Here is a 15,234-nt window from a genome sequence, read left to right as displayed (position 1 = left end):
GAGAAAGATTTGGCTCTTTATGACTGGTGATGAGATGATTTTTGTAGCCAAGTTCAAAGAGATAACAGCCTTTGTTTTCATAGATATCTGTCATTTAAATTTACACTGAAGTCTCCAGTGTTATAATGACCCAGTGTATACCTGAGAATTAGGTTTCTTTTGTTCTTGTAATCTTCCAAACAGATCAGAAATTACATAAAATCCAGCCTGGGGCTTTGTAAGGGCAGTTTTCCTCTACAAAGGTTAAAGTAACTACTATTTCCATTAGAAAATAGTTGTTTTGAATATTTAAAATTTGGGAGAAATGTTAGTTTAAGTTATAAACTCTTGAGAAAATCATGGAGCTCAGAATCAATAATGTATATACCTACAATTTAACCAGGATATTAATACATTGTTAAAAGCTATCACATTGTTTAGCTGAAATTTACAAAATTGTGAATAAAAAGACATAATTGCACTTAGCACTGTAATTACTTGAAGTACAATAGACCATATCTTTATCCTTTTTTTAACTGTTCCATTAGAATTATCTCAGAGGCTAAACAGTACAGAAATACTGAACTTTGGAAGAATAAATGCTTTCACATGTTACTTTGTGAAGAATAATAACTATGCTGCAAGGGTCATCTTAGCCATTATTTTTCAGGAATGTGAAGCAGCACAACACAATCTTTACTATTCTTCTTAGGCATTGCTGAGGTCATTTTAATTGTGTCTCCAGCAAAAATCAAACTATGCCAATGAGTGGAAGAAAAACAACCTGTCCTTGAAAAATAAATGGATCTGAAAATATCTTCATCTTACATTCATCTGAATTCATTGTTTTGATATATTTAATACTCACAAGTAGAACAACATGAGGAAAATATTTGAGCAATATACAGGTTTCTTTCTAAATGGAATGGTTTGGCAAATTTAGAAGATAATCTATAATCATTTAATTTTGTACAGTAGCCATGAAAATGGACTTGACGCTTTGAGAAACTAGTCTTTGTGTCAATTACTAAATTATTTAACTTCTAAGTGGTTGTCATTTTTAAATGCCTGACAGAGTGGTTATCTTTGTGAAATTGCACTACCAGGAAAATGCTCCTCTGTCTAACTCTCCCAAATGTGGGGACAAGTCCACATTTGCCGCTGAGATGTTGTACTGTCTCGAGATACCAATGCAGTGACATATTTTTAAAAGTAGGACAAATGACACAAAAACATTTTGTATGATGAGAGCCATCATAGTTAATTGACAATCAAACTCAGATGCATTTGCTCAGTTCCATTTGCTCAGTTCCTGAGCAGTAGAAACTTTATCACAACCTGCCTTCTCTGTTCAGACTGGCATCTAGGATTTATCTTTTCTTTTGTCTTACAAAAAAAAGATATTCTTATATTACAGAATTATTCCACACTAGATTATTACAGGGGATAGGAGATAGGTCTCAGCCCAAAACCTAAAAGGTTAGAGGGGAAAATTATTTTTCTTCGCCTACAAGTCCAATTAGATTTTAAAAAAAAATCTCACCCTGGCTGGTGTAGCTCAGTGGATTGAGCACAGACCTGCAAACCAAAAGGTTGCAGGTTCCATTCCCAGTCAGGGCACATGCCTGGGTTGCAGGCCAGGTCCCTGGCTGGGGGGCTCATGAGAGGCAATCACACATTGATATTTCTCTCCTTCCCTTTCTCCTTCCCTTCCTCTCGCTCTAAAAAATATATAAATAAATAAGTAAATAAAATCTTTAAAAGAAACTAGTCATTGCAAATTATTAAATAATGAATAGTGGTAACCTAGGAGAAATGTCAAAGACACCAGTATGTCCCAGTCTGCTGCTTTCCTTTTTAACATGCTCTTATCTCCTTATTGCCTCTAAGGAATTTCTTACAGTTTTGTGTCACTGTTGTTATTCAGGTGTGGCAGAATTATCACTATTATCTTTTCCTCTACCCTCACTAGGGTCAGTTCATTAATTATCAGCCTAGTGTATTTATAATTCATTTTGATAGTAAGATAATTTTGAAAAAGTAAAATTTGATAAATAAGAAATATATTTATTAAAATAAAAGCTTACTGACTGTGGCATTGGTTGCATCAGTTGCCCCAAGAAGTAGTTTCCCAGACTGAATTCTTCATCCCTAGTCTGGTTGGGGAACAATGCCTGTGGAGGACTGAAGGCAGGAGAGGAGAAATTAGAGAAGCATCTACAGTGCAGGTCTGACATCTGAAAAAGGGAGGAATAAAGGAAGGATTGAGTGCTTAAAGCCCCAAACTATCATGCCGCTGTCAGGGAGTCAGCCTGATCCGTAGGAAGCAGGAATTTGATCAGTTGGGAGGTGGGAATCCATAATGGTGGATGCATTTATAACTAAAGAATTTATAGCTGTTTGATTTGTCTACAAAAATATGTAATAGGGTCTTGCAAGTCTGTTTTTTCTCATAAAAAAGTAAAAAATAGAGCAACTAGAACAACAAAAACCATTTATTTCAAAGGAACAAAAATTAAAATAATAGTTTGCACCTTTTACCCAAGAACAGAAAAAGGAAACACGTTGCACTGCACTTTGTGGATCCAGCATGAACTATAAACCAAAGCCTAATTAGGGCATTTAAGGAAAGAAAAATTATAGACAAAATTTTTACACAGATAACTGCAAAAGTCCTATACACATACTGCCAAAACTAAGGATGTTTTTAAATGGAATACAGTACCATGATTGAGGATTATTTCCAGAAATAAAATCTTGGTTCAACATGAGAAAATGTATCAATATTTATATCATTAACCAGATAAAAAGCAAAAAAACAAAATATGCTTTTATTAAAACATGAAGAAAATATCAGTATGAGTTCATGTTTAGCTTAATACAGATACAGATACACACCAGTAAGCTAAGCCTGCCTCGAAGCAGTGACAACCCAGGAGCAGCAAGTGCTTCTCTCACTCAGATTTTGTTTTCCCATAGAGATTTCCTACTTAAAATAAAATAATAATAAAATAAAATAAAATAAAATAATAAAGAACATTGGCTCCTTGAAGATATGGCTGATTCTACCACTGAGTCAGAAAATATATGAATGAGCCTAAAGCATCAGTAGTGTTCAAAAGAAATAAAAGATTGAAAAAACACATCAGTGAAGATATGTCAAAGAGACATTGATGCCAACTAAAAGAGCTCCCAAAGACCAAAGCTGGATTGACTTAAGCAACAAAATAAATAATGCTATTAGATTGCAAGCCAAAGTATAAAATAAATATCCAGGATTCTATAGTAATATAAATAAATAAATGGAGGGATAAATGAATAAACTAGAAAGAATAGACAATTTTCCCATACAGAAAAAGCCAAAATAATTTATGTGAACATTGCTCTTCAATAGACAGAGCATGACTCCCCACTTAAGTTGGCTGAATACAGAGGCTTTCTTCCAAGAACACACTATGAAAATGAAAAACAAAAAAAAAATTATAATTAAGAAACCTGAAAAACACTAGCTGCCTGGTAGTCAAAGTCAGCATCAATGATGATAAGTCATGTTGATAGTATGTACTCTTGATATGGTGGGATGAAAATAGTATTTTGCCTCTGTGGTTTTCCTCCTCAAAATCCACAACCTTAGCCCTGGTTGGTGTGGCTCAGTGGATTGAGTGCCAGCCTACAAACCAAAGGGTTGCCAGTTCGATTCTCAGTCAGAGCACATGCCTGGGTTGCAGGCCAAGTCCCCAGTAGGGGGCACACGAAAGGCAACCATATATTTATGTTTCCCACCCTCTTTTTCTCCCTTCCTTCCTCTCTCTCTCTAAAATAAATATAAATCAAATTTGTCCCCAGTTCAAATTCCTTCTTCTTTTAAATGTATTTTTTTTAAATATCTATTTTGGCAAATGCCTTTTTTTCCATAAAAAAAAAAGCCAAATCCACCTCTAGCTTAGGAGATTGTTAAAAGACATGATTCTCCTCCTAATTAGCAAACTGAAATAAGTAATAATCCCAGCAATTTGGTACAGCTTCTAACTTCAAACTCACCACTGCTTAAGAAGTTTAGGTCAGAGAACACATTATACTAAAAGGATGATGTCTTATGAGATGTACTCTTTGTTTTTCTGTGGATAGGCTTAAATTTATCCTGGTCTTATGCCAGGCCATATTAACTGTATGCTCGGAAAATATTATTTAGCCAATATGTTGGTTATGCTTGAAGAAACCAGGCTTGGTCATATTAATAAAAGGCATATATTGAAAGTGCTATAGCAAAGAGCCCTTTGACTCAGGTTTCTTTATCTGTGGTCAGCATGTCATTCACACTGCATTACATAGCATTATATAGGACATATGTTTTTCATTATATTACACAGAATTCTATAGAACCTAAGGGAGAATGTTCTTTTAGATATTAATTAGAGAAATAGTTTTACTTCTCCTGGACAACTGCTTTTATTTTATAGATACCATGTATCCTACAATTAGCCATGTTTTCCTATTTACTAGCTGAGAAATACAGGATGCAAAAGTGACCCACATTAGTAAGTAAAATGACTCTTATACAACCCCTGTATGTTCATTCAAGTCTAATTTTATGCGATTTTTTCCATTCAATCACTGGTTTTCTTTTCTCTGTATCCCCCTTCTCTTATCTGCCTGAATATATATATTTAGTCTCCTCAAGTTCTCTTTAAAATGAGGACACAAAGTGAATATATATGTATAGGAGTAGACTCCAATAAAGTGAAACTATCTTCTGGAGGGTGGACCCCTTACAGTACATGCTTCCTGCCGCAAAGTGAGTGTTCTAGAAACCCACCTGTATCAGTGTACCAGCCAGCATTGTTGTGAGAGGCTGTGTTCAGCTTCAGTGAATTTTTTTGAAGACTCTTTGAATGCATCTGCCCATTTCACAATGGGTGCTTTACAAGAGCGTCTGTCCACACTAGGCTGAGTGGTCAGCATTTTTGACCAAAAAAGACATGACCCCCATGCCCCACCCTCCCTGTTCACTGGATGTTTCCCTAAGAGGCTTTTTGTTTCCCCAGATGAAAAAGTCCTCAAAGGGAAGTGTTATGCCCATATGGAAGAGATGAAACAAAAAAAGGCAGAAACACTAAAAGCCATCAAAATTGACAAGTTCAGAAATTGTTTTGACCAGTAGGAGGTAAAAACATCAGGATAAGTATGTTGCATCAAAAGGAGAATACTTTGAAGGTAACTGAAGTTTAAACTTGTAAGAATAGATACACAATTTTTAATAAATAAATTCAAATATTTTGGGGTCCACCTTTATATGTATATATACAATAACATTTGTATACATACAGACATATGATGCAAAATGAATATATATAACTATGTATATCATGAATTATATGTAGAATGATACATTATGATATATAGAAAGCATTTTCATGTTCTCATTCTAAAGCATGATTAATAATTTATTTGCTCACATTTAAATTATATATATGTACATACATGCATATATATACAGAAAATGAGTAGCAATGATAATTATTAGATTAATTCAGCCTTAACACTGCTTTCACTAAAAGAAATTTAAATTTTTGCCCTGGCTGGCATAGCTCAGTGGATTGAGCGCGGGCTGGGAACCAAAGTGTCCCAGGTTCGATTCCCAGCCAGGGTACATCCCTGGGTTGCAGGCCATAACCCCCAGCAACCGCACATTGATGTCTCTCTCTCTCTCTCTCTCTCTCTTCCCCCTCCCTTCCCTCTTTAAAAATAAATAAATAAAACCTTTTAAAAAAAGAAATTTAAATTTTCTATATTACTGGTGCATATTCTTGTTTCTGTGAGTGTAAACAGTAATAGAATAGGACATTCACTATCGAATGAAGAGATTAACCAGCACTGACCCTGCAATTTAATTAGTTTAATTATTTGATCATGCAATATTGTGTGATGTCTTCAAGATGTACCTTTTCCTCTGTCTGCTATTCTTTATCCTTCTTTTCACTCTGAAAAAAATTTTCTTTCTTTCAAGATAGTCTTTAGTAACATTCATCATAGATCCTTCCCTTCTGTTGTATGTCACTCCTTTTAATATCTTACGTTAAATATTATTTAGCCCTGGCTGGTGTGGCTCAGTGGATTGAGTGCTGACCTGCAAACCAGGGGGTCACTGGTTTGATTCCCAGTAAGGGCACATGCCTGGGTTGCTAGCCGAGACCCTGCAGGGGAAGCAGGGCATTGTTGGGAACCACCCTGCCTGGTATCAGAAGCTGTAACCCCCGCCAAGGCTAAGGCTGGGGGAATGGCCTTGGACTGTAAACCACCAAGGAGACAAAAGCTTATCTGTCTGGCAGGAGCACCACTTCTGCTCCTTTTACTTCACCCTGCCTGGCCCCCAATACTTGATCGATTAGCCAATGATGGGTAAGAGTCCCCAAGAGGGAATGATCTAAGACAGGCACGGTCACGTGGGAGGCCCCCAAGGAAGGACTTTGGGGGCTACAGCAAAGGGGGGTGATGGACCCTCGCCCCTCGGCTTTGACAAAGCCTGAGTCCTCATTGTCTGCAAGAAATCTCCTAATCTCTTGGGTGCCTTACTTCCCTTGCTCCACCTAAGCCTAAAACAATGACAGAGGGTGGTACAGCCCTGTGCTGAAAAGGGCAGGTTCCCCGAGAGATCAGGCCTAAGAAAGAATATGTAAAATCCTGCAAAACCTGCTTTGTTTAGGATGCTCTCAATGAAATGATAAGGGTCCAAGCAAGAAGTAAGTTTGTTCCTCAAAGTTTTACAGCTCTTTAGCTATCTGACCCTGACTCAAAATAGGCCCTCAGACTTCTTTGTTATCTATTGTTTGATCCTTACTTCCTGGCAATGATTCATGAGCTTTACCTGAATTCCTGTGTAAACGAATCCAATAAAAGCCTGCTCGGGCAGGAGAACGAGGTGCTGTCCCCTAGGGAGGGTGGCCAAGGCACTCTCCACTAGAGACAGTGGCCGTTTCATACCTATTTCCTCACAGGACTCGGTTGTCTGTGTGTATGTTTTTCTCGTGTTTCGATGAGCATCCGTAGCCGAGATGAATACTGCTGGCCTGGTACCCTCCTCAGGGCATGCAAGAAGCAATCACACATTGATGTTTCCCTCCGTGTCTTTTACTCTCCGTTTCTCTCCCTCTAAAGGTAAATAAATGAAATCTTTAAAAAAAATAATTTGTTTACATGGCTATTACCCTACTCATTTATTTTGAGATCAGAAAACATCACATTTGTATTTTTATTTAAGTTTCTAACAAAATGTTTGAATTAATAAGTTTTATATATATATATATATATATATATATATAAATGACTGATATTTAACAAATCTGTGTAGACATATAGGAGTTAATTTTTCTAATGGCTAAATGTCAATGCATTATAAAAACTAATTCAACATGTTTTCATTGTTTGTATACAGGAATGCTCTCTTCACAAACAAAACTTTATGAACATATTTATAAAAAGAAATTTTAACATAAACTGCTTAATATAATTTAAATGTTTCAAGGGAATCAAGTTGTACACTGAAGACAGTTTGAAAGAACGCGTGGACATGGACAATAAGATGGTGATTCTGTGGGGGGAGGGGAGGCTCATGGAGGTGGAAGAGAGTATAATGAAGATAAATGGTAATGGAAGTAAAATACAATAAAAAATTCTGGAATTCTTGTACTTTTGTGAGAAAAATTAAAATACATGTTATGTTGACTCACTTATTTTACTGTATTTACTTATCACTCACATAGAAAATATTAAATTACATAAATGTTCTATAATATTGTGGTATAATAAAATGCTTTTCTACTAAAGATTATGATGTATATACTTACAAATTAAAAATTTTTAAAGGGCTAATAGAGAATCATGCTAACATGATTTTAGCAAACACAGGCAAATGATTCTGCATTTCCACATTGACATTCAAAAAAAAAATTCATTAGAAACAGCTACTCTGACTTTTTAATGTTGTTTTCAGAAAGTACCTAAATATCCCTAGAAATATGTTTTAATAAAACTAACAAAATGACTTTGTTTCTTTGGATGGTTGGATTTCTTATTATACTTCCTATCTCTCCCATTCTAAACTCATTCTTATCGGAGTTGTATGTTGGACTTGCAGATTTTCTACTGGCTAATTGAGCAGCTGCACTAAAATATCAATAAATGAAACTAGACCATATTTTTTTGTTAAAAACAACCTGCTGTGCGAAAACTAAACAAAATATTAACTTTTCATCATTTTCCCATGTTCTGCACTATTATAAATGAGGCAAACAACAAGAAAAATAATTTTATGTCAAGAATTTATCTTAAAAAGTAGATTATTTTACACTTCCAATAAACTGAAAACACAGATTAGAAATGAGCCTTGCTGAAATATCCATCTTCTATTCCTTTATCTTCCTGCCTTGCCAGGGGAATTTAGTAAAAGAGGAAAGGAAAAATAACTGATGAAATATGCAAAAAGAGAATTTTTAGAACTGCTTTGCTATTTGGCATTACTGTGTATACATAATTGCATTTCTTTAACAAAAGAAATGTTATTTTTGGTTTCCTTGTAAATTTTAAGATTAATAACCTCATAATTGTATGGATTAGTCATAAAATTATGTGGAGTTTATGATATAGATGAATCAGGACTTCTAAGAGACAAACAGTATAAACTGTTTATCCTACTGAATAGTACATATATTTTCTCAACCACAGATATTTGTGGTTATCACTTTATATGCAGATCATAAAAATAGTATATAGGTTGATAAATGATTAATTAGACTTTACCCAGAGATAAATAGATAGAAAAATTTGGAGATACAGTTTGGATTGAGTAAGGGAATATTCTATTTCAGGATACTGAATTAGAATTAAAAAGACAACCTGGTCCAGGGGCAAATTGTAGTGTTCCCAGAGAGTGATTTATTTAAAATTGACATAAATAATTACAGTCTGTTTGTGAATTCAAAGAAAAAAACTCTGCCTAACTAAAACTCATAAGTACAGGCATGGCAATTATAGCCACATACTTGACCTACATCTTTAATATTCTTGACAAGCTTGAGGAGAAATTTAATTAGTAGAACTTCTGAAGTTATTTTATAATAAAAAATAAAAATAACATTAACTTTAATTACTAGTAGTCAGAAAAGTAGAGTGAGTTGGCAGTTAATTTTTTCAATGATTAATCAGTTCATAGTCAACTATTTTTAAAGCATCTTCCATGTACATGTTTTTGCAAAGATTACTGATACACAAAGGATATGATAAAATCTCAAAAGGCCTTTCTAGTATCATTATATTCAATTTGCTGAAATAACCTCGAGAGGACATTCACAAATCTAAGTAACACAGTGGAAATGAGTTAGCCTTGGATTCATTTCAAAAGCCTGAGGACTTTCTTTTGGAATGCATTATAGAACTGAACAGAGGAAGAACGAAAGCTGAGTATCCATGATCATGTACAATTAATTAGGTACCTGACATAATCGTGTGAAACATTTAACAAATTCTCTCCTTTTCTTTCTATTTATTTCTATACTCATCTTAAGAACTTTTAAACTTTAGGTGTATTAGGATTACCTGGAGTGTGTACTTAAAATGTAGATTCCCAGGTTATAAACACTAGAGCTTTATTTAGTGGGTCTGGTAATCTTCTTTTTAATAGGCACCCAGATATTTTTTCTGCAGACATTAAAGCATAAGCCCCATTTGCAAAACACTGATCTGGAGAATGTAAATGAGTTCCAACTGCTGGTTTTGTTTTTAACAACATCCACTGAGAGGAGTTTGAGAAAGCTTCAAAGAGTGGCCCTAAAAGGGGCTTGGGAGAAGTGGAAAGGAAAGAAGGAAAATAATTTCTCTGATAATGGAAAAATAGTAGACAAAGTGCAGTTGATGGGGACAGACAGGATGATTTTAGGGTTGGATCTGCACAGTTAGAAATATATTCTGGTTTAAGGTTCTAACTTTGGGAAGGAAGACGACGACCTGTACGTTTCCTTCTAAGCTCTCTGGTCCCACTTCAATAGGGTTAGAATTGAGAGAGGGTCAAAGTTGATTCCCTCTCCAGTATTAAGGATTGTGCAGTCAACCCTCTAAAAAAGGATTTACTTAGCATGACATTCTGGATGAGGACTGTGAACAAAACATATCATATATAAAAATACATTAGGAAGTAAAAATGGTGCTTTATTATTCATCTTTTGGCCTGAAATGAAACCATATACATATATATAATATTTTCCTTGATTTTGCAATGAATTTATGCTTTTGAAATGGCTTTTAGAATAAAAAGCAGAAAAATTCCCAAAATGTCCCACTATGGTAAGTGTTATTCACAGTGGGTAAGAGATGGTTGTAAAATGTTCTTGAAGGAATAAAACTGCGATTCTTTAATAAATTGCCTCCAAGTAGAAGTCAAGCTCCAGTATCTCTATAATTCAGGTTTTTAGAAGAAAAAAATCACCCTATTCTCCTTGCGTAAAAATTTTAAAGAGACCACATCTAGAGAAGCCCTCTCAAGGCAGAAGAGGTGGTTCTAGTAGGGGCTGAGCCCCTTAGTCAGCCAGAGAGTGGAAAGACCCCACCAATGAATGGGTGAATAAAAATCAGGACCCAAATACAACAGGAGAGTCCACATAACCCACACAAGGAACATTCCCAGAGCATCCAGATCAGGAGATCCCGGAGTCTGCCCCACGGGAACTCTCTGCTCTGGAGACAGATGAAAACTGCTGGAGACAAACCCACCATTTTTCCCCTTAACAGAGGAAAATACAGGTTTTGTGTTTGTGGCTACACACCGTGGGCCCTAGCAAAGGGAGGATGGCACAGTCCGCAGTTCTGTGAGGAGAGTCTGGAGTGGGAGGCACTGGAGAGAGTCTTGGGGGAACGACTGTGGGATTTTTGGGCCCAGATATACTGAGGCTCTACATCATCCCTCTTTCTTGAGAAGAGCTAGCCGCCCCCCCCACCCTCCCGGCCCACGAGAAAAACAATGACTTTACTCTGTGGCATACCACTCTCCCCACCTTCTGGAAGCCCCCTTGCCACAGCCTCTGAAATCCTGTTTGCTCCACTCAGCAAACTTTCTTTGTCCTTTTTTCAGTTTTGCTCTGGGTGCTCTGTTTCACTTGGGTTTTTTCTTTCTTTCTTTTCTCCCATCCTGCTTCTTAACTCTTGCTGAGGAGACAGCAACATAAACAGACTCAGGGGTCATCAGAAAGTGGCTTTAGGGTGCAGCCGATCCTTGTACTATCCTGGGAAACAGACTGATGCTTCCCCCTCATGGGAGAGCCACAGAAACACTCTCCCAGCATCTAGCAGACACAAACTCTGGGCCCTAGAAGCTTATTAAGGGTCCCACCCTGCTTAAGTACAGGGAAATAATCCTGGACAGACTCAGACTAGTGGCTCAGAGGAGAGGAAACACACCCACCATCTTCCCTGAAGTCTGAAAGGCACCTGCCATGGGAGCTCCAAGAACCTCAGCCCTGTTTCTCCCAGTAACCCTTTCAGAAATAGTCTGAGACTAGTTTAAGATTGACAGCAGGCCAGCAGGAAGAGACAGGATGAGGTAGATCCTGTTGGAACTTGAGACATTTGCTGATGCACACTTGGACCAATTGCTGATAAAAGCCAGTTTTAGAGAGAAGCTTGGCCCACCCTGGGAGCAGCAAAGCATGGAGGAATCAGCCACAAACAGTGGATTGCCTCCAGCTTTGAAAAGTCAGCCATGAGTCAGACGTGGACAGCACCTGGTATGGGCTTACCCCAGGTTCAGACAACAGAGCAGTATCCACAGGGAAAAACAAACTATAGGTAAACTGTGAGAAGACAAATCCCCTTGATTCCTTTTTCATCATCTTAGCTATTTTTTCTTTTTCCATGGCCTTTTTATTTTTTATCTATTTTTATTTTTCTTTGTTTTGTGCCCCATTTTTTCATTCATATCTCCTTTTCTACTCTTTGCTTACTCCACTGCCCCCTTCTTCTCTCTTTTTATCATTTTTGTTACCTTTTCTATGTTCCTTTTCCCATTTTCCTCTTTCAATTTGTTATGTGTAGCAGTTCTCTTCCCCTTCCTCCACTTATAATCATTTTGGTCCTCTTGTAATCTTTTTCCTTTTCCCTTTTCTCTACTATTTCATTTCTCTTTCCACTTTCATTATTCTTTGTTCTCTCATTGTTGATGTTGCTATGGTGATCAGAGAGGCATTGCTCACTTTAGCATTTTTTGGTTTTCTGCCAGCAACTATAAAACAGCATATAACATGTGGTGGAAGTTGAGCCTCCTAGCTAGAAAGGCAGAAAGAAGTTCCCACCGATGAATGAGCCAGTAATAATCAGGACCCAAATACAATAAGAGAGTCCACATAACTCACCCAGAAGTCAATCTGAGAGCATCCAGATCAGGAGATCAAGGAGTCTGCACCACTGGGTCCCACCTAACACACAAGGCTACTCCACAAGACAAAGAGTCAAAGCAAATCAATTTAATATATAGAAACAAATACAAAAAGACAACTAAAATTGGAGAGACAAAGAAACAACAGCCAAACAAAGAAAAGAACAGAAAAAGAGCTAAGTGAAATTAAGGCAAGCAATTTGTCAGACATACAATTCCAAGTAATAGTTGTTAACAAAGCTCAAGGAACTTAGTGAGAACTACAAGAAACTCAGTAGGACACACATCACCATGATAAAGGACATAGAAATCTTGAATAAGAACCAGTTGGAGGTGAAGAATGCAATATCTGAAATGAAGGACACACTAGAAGGAATTAAAAACAGGTAGATGAAGGAGAGGCTTGTATCAGCAAGTTATAAGACAAGAATACCCAGTCAGAACAACAAAATAAAAAAAGACTCAAAAAGAACCCTGATAGTTTAAGGGAACTTTGGGACAACATTAAACAACAATATCCATATCATAGAAACAAAAGAAGTAGAAGAAAAGGAGCAAGGGATATAAAATCTGTTTGAAAAAATAATGACAGAAAATTTCCCTAACTTGGTGAGGGAAATTAACTCAAAATCCAAGAAGCACAGAGGGTCCTAATCAAGATGAACCCAAGAAGGCCCACTCCAAGAAGAATTACCATCAAAATAGCAAAATTTAAAGACAGAGAATCTTAAAGGCAACAAGGCAGAAATAGCTAGTAATATGGGCCCAGAAATAAACCCATGTCTCTATGGTTAATTAATATTTGACAAAAGGGGCAGAAGCATACAATGTAGTGAAAATAGCCTTTTCAGTAAATGGTGTTAGGAGAATTGGGCTGGAACATGTAAAAAAATGAAACTAGACCACCAACTTACACCATATGCCAGAATAAAAGTGGATAAAATTCTTAAATATAAGTTGTGATACCATAAAAGTCCTAGTGGAAAAAATAGGCAGTAGAATTTCAGATATCCCATTTAGCAACATTTTTGCTGATATATCTCTTAGGGCAAGGGAAATACAAGGAAAAAATAAACAAATTGTACTACATCAAATTAAAAAGCTTCTGCAAAGCTAAAGAAAACATCAGCAAAGTGGAAAGAGAACCAACCGTATGGGAAAACATATTTGCCAACGGTACCACAGTCAAGGATTTAATCTCCAAAATATAGAAAGAACTCACAAGACTCAACGCCAGGAAGTCAAACAACCCAATTAAAACATGAGCAAAGGACCTGAATAGACCTTTTTCCAAGGAGGACACACAAAGGACCCATAGGTATATGAAAAAAATGCTCAACATCGCTAAGTATCAGAGAGATACAAATTAAACCACAATGAGATATCACCTCACAATTGTCAGAATAGCTATCAACAAAAAAAAAAAAACAAATGCTTGCGAGGATGTGGAGAAAAGGGAACCTTAGTACACTGTTGGTGGGATTGCAACTGCTACAGCCACTATGGAAAACAGTATGGAATTTCCTCAGAAAATTAAAAATGAAACTGCCTTTTGATCTAGTGTTTCCACTTTGGGAATATGACCTAAGAATCCTGAATCACCAATTCAGAAGGACTTATGCACCCCTATGATCATAGCAGTGCTATTTATAATAGTGCCAAGTCTTGGAAATAGCCCAAGTGTCCATCAGTAAATAAGTGGATCAGAAAAATGTGATACATTTCATACAATGGAATACTACACAGCAGAAAGAATGAAGGAATTCCTACGCTTAGTGACAGCATGGATGGAACTGGAGAGCACTATGTAAGTGAAATAAGCCAGTCTGTGAAAGACAAATACCATATGGTCTCACTTATAAGAGGAATCTAATGAACAAAATAAACTAATAAGCAAAACAGAATCAGAGACATGGAAACTAGGAACAGACTAACAACTGCCAGAGGAAAGTGGGCAGGGGGGAATGGTAGAAAGAAAGAAAAGGGATTAGTCAAAGAACATGTATGCATGACCCAAGGACATGGACAGTGGTGTGGGGGTGGACTGTGAAAGTGAGGGTGTGGACTGGACAGAGGAGGGCAAAGGGGGAAAAACTGGGAAAACTGTAATGGAGTAAACAAGAATAAAATATTAAAAAGAAGTAGGCCAGGGAAGCTGAGTTATGCCAGGAAGAACAATTTCGTGAAATAACAACTCTTAGATAAGAGCCAAAAGCAAATATTTTAGACACTATAAACTTCTTTGACTAAACTCTTCCAAGCAAAATTCTATATGTTATATATATAGTTCCTTCCTGATTATTTTATAAATCATCAACAATATTATAACTGACAAAATATGCTGTGGGTTAATAAACAGCATAACCCCTGAGTCACAAAATGAACCCAAGCATTTACTTCCAGCCTTAGAAAGCACACTCACCTTCTAAGCCTTGGCTTCCTAAATTAAAACTCCAAGCAAAACATCTTCTAAGCCTGACTTAATGGGTATTGTGCTATATTTTAGAAAGGCTGCTTCTTCTACCCATTGACCACGTGAAGTAATCCCTGTGGTCACTCCTCCACTTGCTAGTAGGCAGAGAGGACTGCCAATGGTTACAATCTAAAACAGCACTGTGAGATTATGATACAGATTTCTCATCATTTATCTTATCAAAGAGCAGGGAAGACATGTACCCATATGGAGGCAGCTATGAAGTGGAGGTATGATTCCTTGTAAAGTATAATTCATAATAAACAAGGAGAAATTTGTTCTGCAGAAGGAATGAAAGACTGGTATGAATCAAGAAAACTGAAGGGAGTTTCTTGCAATAGGTAGATAAGTCCCTACCCAGAAG

At 36.7% G+C, this 15,234-nt stretch overlaps 1 long non-coding RNA gene across 2 annotated transcripts in view; it reads right to left on the bottom strand.

The window, feature by feature from the left end:
* Nucleotides 1-2,034: 2,034 nt before the first annotated feature.
* The window catches only part of LOC118500841, a 327,925-nt gene continuing 314,725 nt past the window's right edge, over nt 2,035-15,234 (bottom strand). For both annotated transcript variants that reach the window (XR_004903427.1, XR_004903426.1), the window contains exon 7: nt 2,035-2,153. This is a non-coding gene — a long non-coding RNA (uncharacterized LOC118500841). The remainder of the gene's footprint in view (nt 2,154-15,234) is intronic.

The sequence above is a fragment of the Phyllostomus discolor genome, chromosome 5, assembly GCF_004126475.2.
Source record: "Phyllostomus discolor isolate MPI-MPIP mPhyDis1 chromosome 5, mPhyDis1.pri.v3, whole genome shotgun sequence".
Lineage (NCBI taxonomy): Eukaryota > Metazoa > Chordata > Mammalia > Chiroptera > Phyllostomidae > Phyllostomus > Phyllostomus discolor.
The sequence above is the reverse complement of the archived record's forward strand: the minus strand, read 5'-3'. Positions and strand labels throughout refer to the sequence as shown.